The 7,583-nt window shown below is 44.7% G+C and overlaps 1 protein-coding gene across 2 annotated transcripts in view; it reads left to right on the top strand.

Annotated features, from left to right (window-relative positions):
• The window catches only part of LOC310686839 (solute carrier organic anion transporter family member 1C1-like), a 32,429-nt gene extending 31,083 nt beyond the window's left edge, over positions 1 to 1,346 (top strand). For both annotated transcript variants that reach the window (XM_083461183.1, XM_083461184.1), the window contains one exon: positions 95 to 1,346. The gene's annotated coding sequence lies outside the window, so the exon portion shown is untranslated. The remainder of the gene's footprint in view (positions 1 to 94) is intronic.
• Positions 1,347 to 7,583: the final 6,237 nt, after the last annotated feature.

Below are 7,583 nucleotides of genomic sequence, written 5' to 3' on the forward strand. Positions count from 1 at the left end.
TATTTTTTATTACATTTTCTATAAAAACTTCCATCTTTCCATTTTCCACATCACGTATTTTAGTTTGTTGAACCTCCCTCCACTCCTCTGACAGTTTCCACCTCCTTTTGATCCTGTAACTTCTGTACATGCGTAATCACCTCCTCAATCGCTGATCTCTCTACCTGACCTGTTTCTGTTTATAATACGCAGCCGTGTCACAGTTGACAGCCACTGGCCTAGTTAACGCTAGCGTCAGAGAGAAATGCTGGACAAAATTGCGTCTGATCACTGAATCATATGACAAGCATGGGGAATGGATTTCCATGTGCATGATTAACAGTTGTTGGAGGTAGAAACTGCTGAGATGCTAGACCTAGGTCCGGTGTTTTTTATATAATATTTTGGCAGAGCTGGAAAATCTGTGGACCTTCAAATGTTGTTGGACACACACACACAAGCTACTACTTAGTTAGCCCAAGTCCTCTCTACTAAAATGAGCTTCCATCCTTCAAATAGAAGACCTCCCTGGGATAACTCAGTCGGTAGAACATGAGACTTTTAATCTCAGGGTCATGCGTTTGAGTCCTGATTTGGGGCGAAAGATTCCTGCTTTGCAGGAGTTCGGACTAGATGACTCTAGTGGTCCCTTCCAGCTCTGTAATTCTATGGTTTTGTGAAATAGAAGACTTCTGGGGCATGACTGCGTCCTTTTTCAAGGCTATGCAGAACTGCCTTATATGGAGTCACACCAATGGTTCTTCTAGCACAGATAGCAGGGGTGACAAAGACCACCTGAGTGAGATCCTTAGAGCTAAAGGGAACAGGAGTTCAGCCTGGGACCTTGCGTATGCAAAACACATGACCTGGGCTTTGTCCCCTCCATCAAGGAGAGACAAGAGGTTGCTAGAGTAATGAGCAGGCTTCCCTTGACTCATCCCACCCAGAATCAAAGCTAAGCACCTGGCTATGCATCTGACATAGGGATGTTGCCCAAAATGGCAGCCCTCAACTGGGATTTCCACCACAATGGGTATCAGTACTTTCCCATGTTCTGACTTCTTCACATTCGGCATTTTGCTGTCCCCACATCACATCATGAAAATCGAGCTGTTATGTGTTCAGTAAACAGGAGTGGGGAGTGGGATTGCACCCACTGGCATAAGAATACAGGTAGAGTTTGCAGGATCCGGCCAATGGCCCATCAAGTCCAGCATCCTGTTCTCTCAGTGGCCAAACAGATGCTTATGGGAGTGCACAAGAGCACTTTTCCCCTTCTGTGAAACCTCCTTTGTCTTGCTCCTGCTAAGCAGATGCACTTTATTAAAGAGCAAAATATGTGCATGAATAAAACCCTTTTGGACAATGTGGGGAATGTTTGCATGGGTTTGTTTCAGTTTATGCCAAAGAAGAATGCATCTTGAGCATGCCTTTGCACCGAGAACAGAGTAAGCTGAAAGCGGATGTAAAGAAAACCAAGAAAGCCTATCATTAGGATGTTCCTGGGTTGCTTCACCAGAGAACCAAAACATGGGAGGTTCTTAGCAGGAGGCAGAAATCCTACTCTCTCTGCTGCCTGAGTGGCCTCAGGAAGGGGTGTAAGCGCCACCTCCTCACTGCTGAACTCTGATTTCTCCAAAGTCGTCTTCCCATTTCAAAGAGGCTTTCGGCCCTTTTCCATCAAAGGTGCAATCTTTTCAGAATTTCAGTCCTTACAGTGTTTTGAATTTGGCTTCCCGTTGTGTGGTGGCCGAATGTGAGTGTGTGTGTTTCTTTCCACTGAACTTTCTGTCCAGTGCTCTGAGGCCTCCCCAACTGCTCAAGCTTCCTGAGTTGAAAGAGCCCCATGGGAGGAATTACCTCATCATGACATTCTTTCCTGGGCTTTCATCAAAGCATGGGCACCCAGGAAGGCTGCAGAGTGCAGAGCAGAAGAAAGAGGCTTTGTAGAATGAAAGGACACCCACAAACACCTCCCAGCCACCGAAAAAGGCAGCAAGGCAAAACAAAAAACTAAAAGCTTGCATGCCACCCATGAGACTTACGCTGAAATTTTCTCCTCCCTTTGATAATTTCCTAATGCATTTTTTTCTTGTTTAGTTGATGGGGAACGGTTAGGGAATAAAATACTGTGATTTTTACACTTAATCTTAGCTGAAAAGCTATTGAAAAGCAGTGATTTTGCACTCTAGGAGAAGCCTAGAAAGCCATAAAACTAGACTAGATAAAGGAAGTTGGGAGATGTGGCTGGCCAGAAATATGTTGTTGTTTTTTAATGGCTTATGCTTTTCTCGTGCCATATTGCAGGACTCACGGTAATCGAAAAAATGAGTATCTCGTCAGATGAATGTGTCCTAGCCTAGACATTGCAAATAGTGTTCCTTTGGCCTAGTCAGCCTTAGCCAGAATCCAACATGGCGGCAGCAAGTTAGCTGTGACCCACCTGGTGAGGCCTCACAGCCCCCCCTGTGGCTCCCAAACCACCAGCTGAAGACCTAGGCCATTGAGGGCATTCCAAGAAATATGATTCAACCATTTTATACTGATATTGAACCTCATAATTTGATGTTTTAAAGATGGGTGCGTTTGATTCTGCCTACTTCATTTTTACTATACTGTATATGTTGTTCTTTTAATATTTTCCTCACACAGTGCTTGGCAAACATTCATTGGGAGGCAGTTTATAAACGCTTGAATAAATAAGAGGAATAGCGCAGGAGGAGATGCCTCCTTAAATCTGCTGGACTGTGCTGGTAACGGTAAGAATGGGATTTATTAGCCTGGAATCCACCCAGGACAAAACACAACAACTATTGGAACCAACAGTCATATTTATCTAGGGAACATTGCAAGAAGGAACACGCAATCATTCAATAAGGAACAGGAGATCATGTTCCCGACTCAACGTACCCAACTCCTCTGCCTACTGCCTAACTGTCTTGACCTCCTCCCACCTTTCCCCAGGTCTTTTTTGAGGGCCTCTTCGAATTCTCCTTCTCAGCAGACCCCACACATACCTGTCCCTTCCCTCTGATCCTGTTCCCCCTCTCAGGGGCGGACTTTGGTATGATGGCACCTTGAGTGAGGGCAAAATTTGGCACGTGCATGCACACACAATATTTCTTATTTTCACAATAATATATTTTGGTACAGTTGCTTTTTAAATGGATCTTCTCAGCAGGTACTACTTTTGTTGTTGTTTAGTCATTTAGTCGTGTCCAACTCTTCATAACCCCATGGACCAGAGCATGCCAGGCACTCCTGTCTTCCACTGCCTCCCGCAGTTTGGTCAAACTTATGTTAGTAGCTTCAAGAACACTGTCAACCATCTTGTCCTCTGTTGTCCCCTTCTCCTTGTGCCCTCAGTTTTTCCCAACAACAGGCTACTGAGGAAGAACGGAGGACAAGCACAGGTACTACTACTACTACTACTACTACTACTACTAATATTTTGGGGCCCCTTGGTTCGACTCACTGTAAGGAAACCACTTGCACTGCCCTGAATCCAGCACTTTTACTTTCCATCTCCTCCTCCTACAGCCCCTTTCCTTCTACCATTCATTAATTCCTTCTCTTACAGATGCCTTAAGAGTTGTTGTTTTTGCAGGGGTGGGGGTGGTATCAGACAGTTGGAACAGAAATGTTAAAAAATAACAAGGGTTGAGTTCCAAAAGGTGTCTTGAGCGATTGGAAAAGGACGTCTGCTCTGCTCACACAATGCAGACCCTTGGATGGCTTTAAAAGAGGATGAGGCCAAATAGAGAATTCACCACACAGCATCTCCAAGTAGACATAGGGGAAATTCCTGGTCCAAAAACATGGAAAGCCGCTGCTAGTATGATTCGAAAATTGCACTTCTCTGAGTTTTGTTGTGCAGTTCTCCATCCGAGTTTTAGGGGAAATTGATTTGCAAATATGTATTATGAAAAATTGGGATTAGGAGAAATTTGCTCAAAAATACTAATGGGTTTACATGAAAACTTTTTTTAAAAAAAATCACCAGCTGACAAGGAAATGAACTGAAATTAATGTTGAAAAAAATGAGGAAGAGCAACTGAAATTGATAGATCCACCCCTCCCTGTAAGACCCCAGAATGCCCCACAGAAAACACTGTAGTGCAAATGAAACGTCCTGTAAAATTAGTTCTGAATGTTGTTTTTTTAAAAACATAACATTGTACGATGTGCACACAGTAGGCTGAATGGAATGTATCCCTCTCATTAGTAACTTGGAAGAATGAAAGAGCCTGGAATTTCCTCTTGCACAAGAGATGCCGGCAGGAGAGCTTGAACCGAGGGGCAAGGAACAGCCTTAGAGAACATTTATTCATTGGTTCAGTTTCTAGCCAACCTTTGTTCAGTAGCAACCCAAAGAAGTTACGAATCCAAAACCAGAAACTGGAGCAGGATACAAAGGGTGTGAGACCAAAGACAGTTGTATTGATTATCTAGCACTTTACCAGACACAGCTCCCCTCCTCACATTGTGATGTATTGCAGTTCTTAGAAAGGCTTAGAATGGCCAGCTGCAAATTGAAAACTTCCTTTGCAACACTATGACCATTCCCAGGATTCCTGTGGAATGACAATGACCCAGTAGCATAGCATGGGTTGCCAGTGCCCGGGGCCACATGGAAGTGGGGACGAAGGGAAACAAACAGAGTACACATGTGCATTCAACTGCCTAGCAGTGCCTGCATCATCCAGGAGACTGCAGCAACAGAGATAAGAAAAGAAGAGTCTTTCCATTGTCTGAAGAGGTCACTTCCTGGTTCCTATGGAGAAGCCGTTTTCAACAGAGCCCAGCAACGGAAACACGCAGCTGTATTGAGGCAGTACTAGGTGTTTAGATTTTGCACCGCCTAACAATTTTACACCCTGGACAACCACCCCTGCAACCCCTCCCATGCTACGCCACTTTGTGGACCCAGCCTCTCTTCAGACTTTGTGTGAGTGCTGTTAGTAGCACATACATCCCAAAGAAAAGTGAATTGGCATCTGTAAAATATAACCTCCCCAGTGCTATTTTGGAGCAACCATCAGAAGACTTTTTGAATTCTAACTTGACAGTCTGATGGCTTGTTTCTGAAGCTATCCTGGCGCTCTGATAGATGGAGCTCATTTCAAATCGGGATCAAGGTCCATAAGGAGGTAAAGCTGCTTGCCGAGAGTGTGACTTCTGTCTCTAGTCTGCAGAGAGGTATTTTTCTTTGTTTAATGTTAGTGTGGCTGTTTCCTGCAGAGGATCCTAGTGGCTCATTAGTGCTAGTGCAGAAGACAGAAATGCCAGGATGTCAACTTTATCATCGGATGGAAGTTACTCATCAAAATAGATAAGACTCCTCACATAAGAGCATTAGGCTACAAATTTAATTGACAAGCCCAGGTGAAGCAGTCCAGATTCCACTGAAGGAGTTGCCTGACACATGTGACTAAATTAGAACAGGCATGTGGGGAACCTTTGACCTTCCAGATGCTGTTGAACTACAGCTCCCATCATGCCTGGTCATTTGCCAGGCTTGCTAGGGCTGGTGGGAGATGCTGTTCGGCAATATCTGGAGGGCCAAAGATTCCCCACACACATGATCCATCCTTCCAAGGCGTCTTAAGAGAACTCAAAAAGATAACCTTACCATGGGGGAGTGGGAAACATTTCCCAAGGTTTTGTTGCTTTCTTTCGTTGCAAATTGCAGGTGGGTGTCTTCCTAGCATGTAGATGGAAAGAATCTACTTTGGGACGTTTAAAAATCAGTTCACACTTTGCATTTTTAGCGATACACCAAATATATAATTCCAAATGTGTGCCAAGACCGATGTATGAGAACAACATGCATGCATTTGCCAACTAATTTTATTATAGAGGTAGACTCATAAGGCTGCAGCTGGGGGTAGGGGAGCCCTATGCAAAGCCCACAAAGCAGGGCGTATGGGGGGGAACAGCTATATAGAGAGCTACAGTGGTGCCTCGCAAGATGAAATTAATTCGTTCCGCAAGTTCTGAATGTTGTTTTTTTAAAAACACAACATTGTATGATGTGCACACAGTAGGCTGAATGGAATGTATCCCTCTCATTAGTAACTTGGCTGCAGATCCCTATCCAAAGTGCATCGGTAATCAACCTGGATTTGCTGCATTTCATGTGTGAACTCAGCTCAGATGTACTGGTTAGTAATACAGGAATGTACATGGGCTCTGCAGAGGGCCAAAATGAGGCAAGTCAGGGTGATTTAGAGTAATTACCACCCTTCTAAGTAGAAGCTCGGTGTGACGTTAACATATGAGAGTGCTGGAGTTGAAATAGTTAAACAGGTTACCCAATCAGAACCCAGGGGGTGGAGTCAGAGGGACTATAAAGCCAGCTCTGGGAGGGGCGAAGGGGGGAGTTCCTTGGGAGTTGGGTGGTTGGTTGGAGTGGGAGTGAATTGGGATAGAGTCTGTGGGTAGGTTGAGTTAGTGTAGAGAAAGAAGCTGAGTCAGGAACAGTTAGGAGCTAGGAAGACAATATCTGAGAGGTGGTTTAGTGAGAGAGAGCAGGTAGTGGAAGTTATAGGTCCGGATAGGCACCCTATGATTGTAATTGACTGATACCCTTTATGAAACCACACGCTTGTTAAACTGCAATAAATAAACAGAAGTTTATGTTCCAATTTAAACCTGACTGGACTCAGTATTGTACCAGGTAGGGCCTGGGTGGTGGCAGCGAGAAATCAAGTGGTGGCACAGGGATCAATAGACGGTGAAATGTCCAGGGACCCTGTGTGATCGCCACACTCAGTACCAAATGAGAGCCCTCACAAAGCATCATTTTGATCTGTTGCTTCCATCCTTTACTGTTCCTTATACAGTGGTGCCCCGCAAGACAAATGCCTCGCAAGACGAAAAACTCGCTAGACGAAAGGGTTTTGCGTTTTTTGAGCTGCTTCGCAAGACGAATTTCCCTATGGGCTTGCTTCGCAAGACGAAAACGTCTTGCAAGTTTGTTTCCTTTTTCTTAACACCGTTAACACAGTTGCGACTTGACTTCGAGGAGCAACTCATAGAACGTGGTGTGGTAGCCTTTTTTGAGGTTTTTGAAGACTTTGGTGATTTTTGAAGCTTTCCCAAAACTTTCCTGACACCGTGCTTCGCAAGGCGAAAAAACTCACGGAACAAATTAATTTCGTCTTGCGAGGCACCACTGTAGCTCTCTATATAGCTGTCCCCCCCCCATACACCCTGCTTTGTGGGCTTTGCATAGGGCTCCCCCACCCCCAGCTGGAATTCAGTTCCGGCACCACTCAGGTGGGCACCATTGCCATTATAAGAGAACAAAGGAGGCGTTCATGGTGAGTTCTGGAACCTCTTTTTCTGGGAAAATAGCACTGGATATCTGGATAGCCATTGTGACAACAGAATGCTAAATAGGACATTGGTTTTATCCAGCAGGGACAGTCTTATGCACACAGATGCGCTCTCTCTCTCTCTCTCTCTCTCTCTCTCACTCACACTCACACACACACACACACACACACACAAGCTCCTCTCCAAATTTTAGTTGACGGGATTCCCCTCACCCCCAACCTCATGTTATTATCAAACATAGAAAGTAATGACAACAAATGCTA

This window comes from Podarcis liolepis (genome assembly GCF_965112155.1).
Source record: "Podarcis liolepis genome assembly, chromosome: 10".
NCBI classification, from domain to species: domain Eukaryota; kingdom Metazoa; phylum Chordata; class Lepidosauria; order Squamata; family Lacertidae; genus Podarcis; species Podarcis liolepis.